The sequence below is a fragment of the Zeugodacus cucurbitae genome, chromosome 5 (assembly GCF_028554725.1).
Source record: "Zeugodacus cucurbitae isolate PBARC_wt_2022May chromosome 5, idZeuCucr1.2, whole genome shotgun sequence".
NCBI lineage: Eukaryota > Metazoa > Arthropoda > Insecta > Diptera > Tephritidae > Zeugodacus > Zeugodacus cucurbitae.
The window spans coordinates 47,248,323-47,260,695 of NC_071670.1; the positions used below are offsets into that span (position 1 = coordinate 47,248,323).

General features: G+C 37.2%; 1 protein-coding gene across 2 annotated transcripts in view; it reads right to left on the reverse strand.

Annotated features, from left to right (window-relative positions):
• Tlk2_0 (serine/threonine-protein kinase tousled-like 2) overlaps nt 1–12,373 on the reverse strand; it is a 180,098-nt gene that overhangs the window by 87,765 nt on the left and 79,960 nt on the right. The gene's annotated exons all lie outside the window — the stretch shown is intronic.

The following is a 12,373-nucleotide window of genomic DNA, read 5'->3' on the forward strand; positions in this document are numbered from 1 at the left end:
GGAATAATTTTTATAGTAAATTTTAATCATTTCGACTCGTTATTGGATTGTATATCTCTCCATGAAGAAATGGCAAACCTTACCTTATCTTAGAAATGTCAAAAGAGCGGGGAAAAATCGTTATACTTTTTTAGAATCCCTTTTGAAACCCCCTTTATTTACAGGGACAGATCTTCAAGATCCCGTAATACAATACTTATGCCCTTTTTGAATATTTTGGGTCTTCTTCTCGTCAGAAAATTTTGTTCAATTAAGTTATCTTTAATGATTCCTTTGATCGGGCTGAAAATTGTAGATGTTCCACTAACACGAATCAGACTATGTTGAGAACTATTAGATTCCTCGTCGTCTGATGTGAAATAAACATATTTTTCTTGCTTTCAAGAAGATGCGGTGTTCGACTTTTCAAATACTATCACGGTTATTCCATATTTCGATATCAGAAACAATACTAATGACCAGAATGCCATAAATTATCATAATATGAAGGCGCTACCGCGATAAGAACTCGACGACTAACCTTATGGATATATCCAAACTCACATTTCATGAAATTCAAGTTCAAACTTCATACTTTCGAAATAAACCTAACCTCGAAATTTTCCATAAAACTTCGAAAAAAAATTTTTCGGTGTAACTTCTAAAATAAAAGTAAAAAAAAAACGGTTTTTGAAATACTACTGTTAGTAGAAAATAATTAGAGATCCATATCCCTTATAAACAAATTCTTGAAAATATCCCTCACAAATCAAAATCAAACTTAAATGTTCGCTGGGCATGCCACAATGCAATGCCATTCGACTTGAGTGACGAGCGCATAAATGCCACCGAAAAATAGAGCAAAGAAAATGAAAATCGGGAAAAATGCCATAATGGAAAGTAAAAGAAACCATATAAAGCAGAACAATCAACAACCAACAAGGAGGATATGGAGGAGTGAAAGGATGTGGTGGGTGGGCTTGTGGGGAGAACACACAGAAAGTGGCAAAAGCAAAAAGTGGTATGCACGCAATAATACGTACAACAACAACAACAGAAAAAATAGCATTTATGTAAGTCTGTTTGTAAAACAGGAGCAAAGGAGGAAATAACTGTAATACTTTAAAAAGTGGTGGAAAATCGAACGCACGAGCAAACTAAAGCAACAACAACAACAAATACTACAATGAAGACATGAAAGGATTAAGCAATGTACGGAAAAATAAGCATAAATATAAGATGAGTGAATACCTGTAAATAAAACACGTAAACGCTGGGGTTTGTTAGATGCCATTGGGCACTAGTTATTTGACTAGTTACAGGAAGAAGAGCGAATTAAACGAAGTAGATATTCGTTTCCCAGTTCAGTGAGATATGAATGCATATTTTCGCAAGATTCTTATTTTTCGTTCCACAATTTGTCCACATTCTCAATAGGTGTTGAATCTGGAATCGGCTACATAATGATTACTCCATTAAAATTTGTAAAACCTATATATTAAACTTGATTACGCCCTATACACCATAGGGATGCTTTTTAGAAATGGTGATTAAACCAACTCATCATTCCCGTCCTGTTTTATGGAGACGTCGCTAGGAGTTTTCGAGACGTAGGTTTTGCGGAAGATTTACGGTCCTCAGTACATTGGCAACGGCGAATACCGTAGACGATGGAACGATGAGCTGTACGATTTATACGACGACATTGACATAGTCCAGCGTATAAAAAGACAGCGGCTACGCTGGCTAGGTCATGTTGTTCGAATGGACGAAAGCGCTCCAGTTTTGAAAGTGTCCTATGCAGTATCCGCTGGTGGTACCGAGGAAGAGGAAGACTCCGTAGAAAAGATCAGGTGGAGAAGGACCTCGCTGGGATTTTCAATTGGCGCCAAACTGCCAAAGGAACAAATGGTGCGCTGTTGTAAACTCGGCGGTTCCTACGCGAGTTAAGAAGAAGAATATTAAATCAACTACTGTTGACCTCGATGATGTTTAGGTGAGGCTTATCACTTCCAGACTGAAATTGCTAGAAAGCCGCAGAATGTCATGCAACGATTTATATCAGATTTAAGATTCGCCACTCTTTCATTGTGCCCATTTATTAAGAAATTGTCGGATGGTGTTTTGACTTTCTTTACGAGTGGTTCCAAATTTAATGATAAAGTCAGAGATAGTTTTAAAATTTTCGGCTACCGGTCAACCCTGCGAGGTTGCCCAGCAACTTCTCGCAATTCGGTAACTATGAACGACTGCATTAACGGAGACAACGATACGATACAGTGGAAGCATATGTTCATTTTGGATGATCTACAATATTTCTTAGATTAACTCAAAGTCAAAGTAAAACCAAATCAGTTTTTGATAGAACCACCCTAAAGCTTACCCATTTGCCAACAAACCAAATTGAGAAGAGTGGTGCAGTAGGCTATAGTGGATAGCCTTCGCGACAGCGAAACGCGAAAATCGAAATTCGGCAATACGACGACTCGGCTAACAGGATACGGATATGCATATTAAAAATATGCTTGGTTTGCAATTGAGCATGAGGAAAAGGATGTTGTTAACGTGGGATACATACGAAACGACAATAAGTGACCCGAAGCCACAAAATTCGCAGAGGTAGGCAGGCAGCGTGGCGTTAGCGCGAAAATATATACATATACATATGTAGGTGGCGAGTGGCGAAAGCAAGATATACGAAAAAGTCAAAAGTTGCGAACACATGAGCCTATAATAAAAGGAATGAAATGAGTGGGCGTGTGGTTGAAAAAAATGGTATTTGTATGTATGTGCGGTTCTCACAAACGGTCAGTTGTAGTGGGGAGGATAGTGGTGGGAAAATGCATCAAAAAGACATGCAGTTGAGAACACATACATACACACCAAAACCGAAAACCACCAGCAAACTAAAACAAACTAAACTCGATATTGAATCAGCCGAAAGAGCAGTGCAGTGAACCAACCCCAAACCAAAAAGCTCTAAAGCGCATATAGTTTGCTACCCACATACATACATACATGCATACCAAAGTGTGGCGTTGCAACGGCTAAAAGGACTTTGCAAGCAAATGTTCAACTCAAAGCTCCACCAATATAGCGGCTAAAACTAGGCGACCCAACTAAGCTCAAGTGCTATAGCAATACCAACAACAACAACAACAACAACTAAACAACTAAGCAACTTTGCAAGCGATCAACGCACAGCACATATACATATACCACCATATCTCCATCTTCATCATTATCCAATGTTCGATTTCATACGCTGCCACCTCTATACGATATACCACACACCAAAAGTACAAAGGAAGCTTGTGTAGAAAGCACCAACACGCATACAATATGGCTACTGCGTCGCTACGTCGCTGTGTGAAAAGCAAACATAAGCCACATAACCTGCGAAACAACAGCCAACGATGCAGCTGAGGAAGCTGTACTCGGACCTACACATATATGTACATACATCTGGTCCACGACGAAAAAAATATACACCAAAATAGAGTCAACAAGCACAAACAAGGCACAAGGCACTGCTGACGGATCGTAAGAGCGAGAGCGCTGGTCCACTGTGTAACGCCACACGCAATTCACGCAATTCCGAAAGGACCGATGGGTCCTGTACTGCAATGATGTTGATGATGGCGGTGGTGACGCTGTTAGCAGCAGGAATTTCATTAAATGCGTTACGCGGAGCCACCAATATACACAATGCAACAGCAGGCAGCGGCAACAACAACAAACAACAAACACAACAACTGGAGCCACATCAACAGCAGCCACAATGGCAGCAGCAACACAAAATAATGACATACTTGTAAAAGCGCACAGGAACACACGAACACAATCTGCATTGAACAACGAAGCGACGCACAAACGGCGAAGCGACAGGACAACACAACCCACAACCCACTCGGCTGCTACGCTTTTGCTTCGCATTCGCATGCAAAGACGTCGTCTCCGTCGTTGTTGTTGGCTTGTCCCAACAGCGCACACCTAACCGCCGAATGCCACAACATAAACACAAGGAATTACTTGTGGCGTGGTGTGGCGTGGCGGGGGACGGCAGTTGCGTTTTAGAGGTAATATCCTAAATCTCATTCCTCATGGAGTGCCGCCGCAAGCTAGCAAAAGCACAAGCACAAGTAGTAGGCTTGGATTGGTTAGGTAGTGGGCGGCAGACAAGTTAGGCGTAGCAGCAATAAGGTTTCGTATGCATAACATATACATACATATCTGTATGTAAGTAGGTAGGTATGTTTGTTTGTATTATTGTATACTTAGTTAGATACACATACTATAGTTTAAGATGTGTACTTTATGGATTAGAGCAATAAATAGTGGTAGTTGCATGAGAGCGTCGGAAGAAAATTGAAGACTATCGTTAAAGTTCAAGGAAGTTGTGTATAAAAGTTACCAAATTCTCATGGATATGTTGAAAAATGTCGACAGCGAATATATTGATAGGTTTCCTTTTTGTTTCAAAATAATTCTTATGTTTACTGAAGGGCACAGTAGGTTGGCGGACAGTTTAATTTTAATATAGACGAAATTGACACATTATATATTATATATATAAGGTCTATTAAAAAAAGAAAATCATGATTTTGTCTTTTAAAGAGTTTTTAAATAAGAGCGGTACAAAAGTTAAATATAACAAAATCGGTTTGGAATATCAAAGACATTTTTTATTCCAATTGAATTGACCATTTCGTGAGATAACACGTTCATCAAACTTGGTTTTCAATAAATTGATTGTGACATTCGCTGAGTGTTCAAAATAATAACGACCATAAATTGGGCGTAGCGCTCTTAATTTCAACTCGTTGTTGGATTGTATATCTTTCCATGATTAAATGACAAATCTTACTAAAGAGAAATGTCAAAAGAGCTGGCGTCGTTCCCTATCGGTCTAATTTTGTGGCGTCCCATTTGAGAAACCCTTTGTAAGAGCGTTCGAGATGCACTACGCTCTGTAAGACCAATTTGTCGAAATTATCGATAAAGTAATGAAAATCGTCGAGTTCGATCGAGTCATGTCAATACTGTTTCAATTGCCCAGCAGCTAAACATTTCACAAAAAACAGTTTGGATCAATTTAAATATGGCTGGATACTAAAAAATTCGATTCATTAGTTAACGCAGAAAGTATCATGAACCGAATTTCCCTCAGCGAAAAACTGCTGAATCTCAACAAAAATCGATTCAATTCTGAAGCGGATGGCTACTAGTGATGGAAGGTAGGTGACTACCTACAATGTCAAACGAAAACGGTCGTAGTCGAGCCGCGGTGAACCGGCACCTCCGATATCCAAGCCAGGATTGACCGTCATGAAGATTTTGCTATGTGCTCAGTCGGATGGACTTGGAATCATTTAATATAAGCTGCTCCGCTACAGCCAAGTTCTTAATTTGGACTTGTACTTTGTACAATTGGAAGTTCGAAAGAAACAATTTCTCAGTTGCGGCCAGCTTTGTCTATTAGGAGAGGAATTGCGACCCATTAGGGCAAAGTCTGGCCACACTTATCGATAGTGACTTATTAGAAGCTCCGGAAACTTGTTTGGGAGGTTATAATACGTCCGCCTTATGGCTTGGACTTGGCAGAAAGTGATTACTCTTGTCTATGGATAATGATTTTGCTGGAGTAGAATAGCCTCAGCACATGATTGTGGGACTATCCCAGTTTTTTGTCAATAGAGACAAGGATTTCTATGAGAGTGACACTAAGAAAAATATCTTTCAAATGCCAACAAGTCATGGAACAAAACGGTTCATATTTGATATTTGGACCTTTCTCAGTTTACTTAACAATCCTTCAATTCGATGCAAATATAATGGATTTCTTTTGACTAGAACTAACCTCTATCAAGCAGAAAAGTTGGCTTATTTTTTATTTTTGAAAGACCCTTAAGGGAAATTATATACTGACTGAGGACTGAACGAAAAATTTCCCTTCCTGTCCTGATATTTGACACACAATATCGATCTCTACCTATTGTTTCATTGATATCCTATATAACGAAAAGATGTGTAGTGGTGATAAGATAAGTGGTAGTAAGATAAGATCTAAACAAATGTATAGTTCCACACCAAGCTTTGGAATGAAAATATTTTGAAATACTGGAGATTTTATATGTAGGATAGGTTAGCAATTGACAAATTGAGTCATATTAGTCTCGGTATTATCATAGTTGCCGCTTAGAGGGTAAGTGATATTATGGTATATGATATACAATATTTGGCAAACGCTGGAAACTATTAATGAAACAAGGATTTTGCTACTTAATATATATATTATATAAAACTACATGCCCACCATTTAATATGCACAACATATATGTATACTCGTATACTTAAAATGATTACTGGGGAACACAACGCACACAATATATGCCACCTGTGATATGGTAACCGAACGCTGCACCGTTGCATGTCAACGTCAACCGGGCAGGCAGCGGACAAGGATATAAGGGATACGCCTACACCCGTTTTTGCGCAGCGATATTTGTTTGCACAGTTTGCAGTGCATTAACACAGTCTTGTATTCAGTTTGGATTCTGCAGTTTCCAAGGTGCAGCCACGCATGCAATTATTCATGGCGAATGTGTAGAGAAGCGAACCGAACCGGTGCCGCCGCCCTAACTGCGTAGCTAGGCAACCGGGCTCAGACGCAAATCCAGGGTAACGAAACACACGCACACGCGTGTGCGTATAAGTCGATTTGCAAGGAGGTAAATGTGGATATTATTGAATTAAATGCGAATATGCGTCGTTGCCGTCGTCCACATCGGCGATACAACGTCACTTCGGCTGTTCGAGGCCGAAATGCGCATTAATTAATTTGAAATGAAATAAGGTAATAAGGTGAAAGGTCAGCTGATGGTGCTGGCCACGCAGCCTGGGCGGATTGAGCATACAACTCCATTTTACTTAATTGTGCCTAAGTACACGAGGAGGCATAACAATGTTTGTGTGCCTACTTTTGCTGCGAAGCTGAATTTAATTAAGTTACTCATACGCAGTGGTGCGCCACACAAGGGTGATAGTGAGATTGAGACTGAGAACAACTACAGGTAGCTTATGTAAAATATTATTTCATAACTTAATATTGAAAATCGCAAGTTCAACGAAAAGCGATAAAAAAATAGGAAAATAATATTACAACAACAACAACAACAACTATAGTAAAAAGCAAAGCAAGGCGCACTAGGTTGATGAAGTTAGCGAGAAATGCAATTTTGCGGCAATAGTTTCTGCAACGGCTGGCTGCACTACAAACACAATCATACATACTCACAAACACACATACACACCTCCACTTGCTTTAATGCCAAAGCGCAGTTGTAGCAGCGGCACGGTTCGTATGCAACGCGTTGGTCGTTTGATTATTTGTGTTACGATGAGACTATGGTCGCCGATCTGGAAAGCAATATATTACGCGAAGCAGCGCGGAGGAGCGAATGAATAAGATGATGCTGCTGCTTAACTGCTGAGTGAGTGTATGTAGGGAGAGGCGCGGTGTTGGTTGGTTGCGTTGCGTTGCAGTGGACAAAAGGCGAAAGGCGAACGACGAACGCGAGCTTACAACTTTCAATCAAACGAAAATTTTGTAGTTACAGAGCAAGGCGTAAAAGGAGGGGCACACACGGAAAAGCGCGTTGGAAGGAAGCACAAAACACACAAAGTGGGCCTGCAACATTGACAGGGCGGCTGATATACGGTCTCCACACACGCACAGAGAAATCTCGTCACCCATCAGCCATCAGCTAGGTGAGCATTGAGCTGTGCACACAGCTATTGATTTTTAACAAATGACAGTAAGCAAAAATAAAGCGACAAAAGGCAAAAAAATTAAGGAAAAGTAAAAAATAAAAAAAAATATATATATGTCTTAGCAGCAAAGCACACTGGAGACAAATGCAAAGATATGGCAGAAGATGAAGTAATGGAAAACTTAAAAAGAATATAAGAAGAAATCAAAAATATATATGTATGTAAGAAAGTTGGCAGTTGACACACACATACAGAAAGCAATAACCAACAACAAGCCGAATGGCACCGTTAACTCTGTGCTATAATTGCTGCAGTCGGTCGCGTGCAACAGGATAGCGCACGGCGTTGTTAAGTAGTTGAAGGATATTTGCAATTTGCGTGAAGGTGACGAACTGATAACTGTTTAAATGAAGCACACTTACACAAGCACTCACAAGCACATACATACAAGCAAGCATGTGACTGCTGCTGCTGCTGCCTCCGATGTTGCTGTTGTTGTTGTTGATTATGAGCAGAATGGCGGCAGCAGCGTATTAAGAATGCGTGTGTTTGAGTGAAAGGACAGGAAGTGTTGGGATACATTCTCAATGTGCCTTTACAAATTATGTAAGTTCCACAATAATCTATATAGTACATATATAGAGAGTGTTCGTTGTTAAGTTTGTAGTTACATAAATACATTCGAGTCGATAATAAATACGCCCTAATTTCATAAAAGATGCATTTAATTAGCAATGCAGCTAATGTAAATGAGCTACATACACTGTAAATATGGTATAAAGTTGCTATTGTGTTTATGCCAACGACTGTTGGTGCTGGGTTCGATTTCCATTGCGACACAATAAAAATGTCTACAAATAAAACCTACACTAAAGCAAACAAACTAAGTTGAAGCATATATTTTAGCCCCAAAAATTTCTCAGAAATCCTTGGAGCTACATAATTGCTTAGCCCGTTTTTCGTCAGCAATAAACCACATATCAATTATTATATAATTAATTACTATAATTATGGTGGTAGAAATAAGCATTTGTGTACATAAATAGATATGTGCAGTATATAACTTAGACTTGAGATTACACGAGCAAATCATAATTATATTGGCTATAACTACATATGTACTCTTATGTACTATTTATTTATTTATTAATAAAGGGTTGTAATTACATGAAAATGAGAAAACAAAGCCTGTCTTATTTTAACTTCAGAGCTAAAGATTAAAACCAATGAAAATATAATTTTCATATTCGATTTATCCCAATTTAATAGCACCAGAGTCCCATTCAAACGTATATAAAACTAAAAATTGTGCTGTTAAACGAAATTTAAGAAAACAATTTAAAGTAAATTGGCCAGAACTCTTAACAAACAATTATCTACATTGGAAATACATATATATTAATTTTGCTCTACGGACCCTAAAGAACTTAAGGGGTTACATGGGTTTTGCCGGGTAAAAAGGCATATTTTCGATATTTATTTTTCTAATATTTTTTTAACTCAAACTTTTTTCTGCCTGATACATATTTAAAGAATAATTTCTGAAATTTCAAAAAAAAAAAACATGAAAACTCCTCCATTTTGACGTAATTTCCGGTGACCCCTCGGTAAAAAGGTGCGTCCGCGTTGTCAGCATAACTCCTGGCCAGATCATTCGTGCTTGAACGAAGGAAAGACAAATAAAGTAAAAATTGGAATTTTGGCAGACAATTTTCAAACAAACTAAAAATTTCGGTCAAATTTGCTTGACATTTTATTTTTTTTTTTAAATAGTCGTAATTGTAAAAAGAAAAATTCCTTCGTTCAAGCATGTGTTACAGTACGTTTGGAGCGACATTGAAAACCTCTTGAAAACACAATTTGTGGATTGTGGAACCAAAGTCGTTCTGACCGACATTTTGTGACATTTTTATACTCCCGCAACGTGTTGCTAAGAAAGTATCAAAGTTTTGTTCTCATGTTGTTTGTAAGTCATAAAACTAAACGATATAGGGTTATAAATATCAAAATGATCAGGATGACTTTTAATAATATCGACTAAACTAGAGCAGACATCGATTATAATGAGTGGAATGAAAGTTTTCAAGAAGTTTTCAGCGAAAACTGTGATTTCGTTTGACACATTTTGCATGGATGAAAACACAAAAACCCATTTTTTCAATGTAAACACGTTTTCAATGTCGGTCCGTACGTAGTATAAATTGTATCTCGAACTTGTGCAAAATTTCATCAAGATCGGTTGAGTAGTTTTCGAGAACATTTGACAGCCGACTTTGAAAACACGGTTCCGAGAAAAACGCGATTAAAGTTTTGAGTAACAATAATACCTGACTTGAAGCGCACACCTTCCAAAGGCTGTTTCTCCGAAACGGATCGACTTGAAAACTTATAATATTCTATAATATTCTTGTAGAAATTAATAAGAAAAAAAAAAATAAAAATCGAACCCATGTAACCCCTTAAACTTAGTAACAAAGAACCATCAAAAGCAATTCAATTCCATCGCCAAACTTGCCCAAAACTATAAAGGCCAAAAGTGATAATTCAAGATGATCAAACCAATTTTTGGAACTCTCATGTATTTTGCCAGCAACAATGGAGTATATTTACACAGCCAAATTAATTGATCAATCAAAATTTTGATTGAAAAACCCTGTTTTGTCCCTCATACTGCCGACTACTCGAAAACCGATCAGCTGTTATAAATTTGTGTTTTTGCTTTTCATAAGATGTTGGTAAGTGTCAGCTATTCGCAATCAAAGAATTTATAACGTACGTCTTTTTCGAAGAGTTGCATTTCATTTTCAAGTCGATTATTGATCAATTAGCTCCTCAGATTTAGCTCCTAAGATTTTCAAAAAAATATTTTCAAATAGAAAATGTTCAAGCCGCGATAGGACGAAAGGTTTGTGTGAGCCAGCTGTAGTGTTGTGTAAAGCGTTGTTTTCATATGACAAGAATTCCCAGACTTACTATCGCCCAAAGGAAAAGCTCTCCCCCCCCTCTTGAAAAAACTGAACCTCGAAAATTGGCCAAAAAGCCGCCATTTTGTAGCAAAATGTCAATAATTTTTTATATTCATTTTTAATAAAACCTTTTTCTTTAGTCTTACAATGAATTGTCAAGGTTAGTCTTTTTTAGAGCTAACCTTTAAATGAACTAGATTTAATCTATTAGGGACACATATTTAATATACTGATTGATATCTTACAAAAAACTTAAATTTCGGCGATAGTTTTGAAGTTATCGGTAGATCATCAACATTTTCATTGAATGATTACAGAGCTAAGGCAATTTAAAAAAAAAAATTCATTAAACAAATTCAAAATTAAAAAGTCTACACCACAGAAGAATAAAGAAAAATTTGTTTCTACTATTCTATTTAACACCACATGACGCAGTGGCACTTACATAACCTGCAAAAAAATGTGTACACAATTTTACTGTAAAGGATACAAACGGTAGTTGGAGGTGGAAGCTGGAGTAGAGTAGCGAGTAAAAAAAATGGTACAGCGGAAAATCTTCTTCTTCAAAGATAAATGTTAAATGGTAAATCAATAATGCTATATACGCTTGAAAGCTGTGAAAAATGCTTTCAAATATGCTGAAACACGCACATTTGATACATGTGAGTATATATAGCTATGTACATATTAATAAACCTCTTTATGTTGTATATAGGGTATCACAAGGAGAAAGGGCGGCCGACACGTGCATATATCTACAAATGTTGATACAGATAACTGAGCATATGCACAAAGATGAGAACATATGTAGTTGCCACAGATGTACTTACGAACTTTTAGATATATTCATGCTGGAAAACAGAAGACCCTATGGGAAATTAAACACCCATGATATTGATAAGAAAATTTTGAAATTTTTTGGAAAAATTATGTTTATAATTATATTGAAATATGCTACTCTGGTGTCAAATATATAGTACTATTACAGTACTTGTAATGTAAGTGCTTAGTATCTGATCAATTTAAAGTGAGTGAGTAAAGTGATGATATTAGAAAGACTTTAGAAAAATATGGAATTGAAAGTAATATTTAATGTATATCTCTTTTTTAACGAAATTTAATGTTTCAAATAATAATAAAATAAATAAAAAAATATTTACTTTAGAAACCAGTGCTTCACTTTGTTATTAAATTCCTACAGGGCACGAAGCAAATCATAATATTGCAAAACATTAAGGTTCAAAACGCCACCTCCACTTAAAATGCTGTGTAGCTAATATGAAAAAAGTAAATTATGAAAATATTGCGAGTGTATATTTAGTCACGAGTTATGTATGTAGACATGATGAGCTTATAAAAATGCCAAAAAAATATGGTTTCTAACTGTGAATGATTCGTCAGCCATTTATGTCAGATGTACACATTTGTGAGCATTAATTTTGCAAAAACATTGCCATGAATAATATATGTATTTCTTTTGCGGTGGTGGTGGTCATATACGAGGTCATGCAGGCCAACACATACCCAATACGACAGCACAACCCAGTGAATGCTTTACACGTGAATTTTTGTGACTAACATTCTTTGGATACTATCAAGCAAGGAATAGTTTTCTCTCACCACTATATATTTTTCAAGTCAAAACTCATTATAAA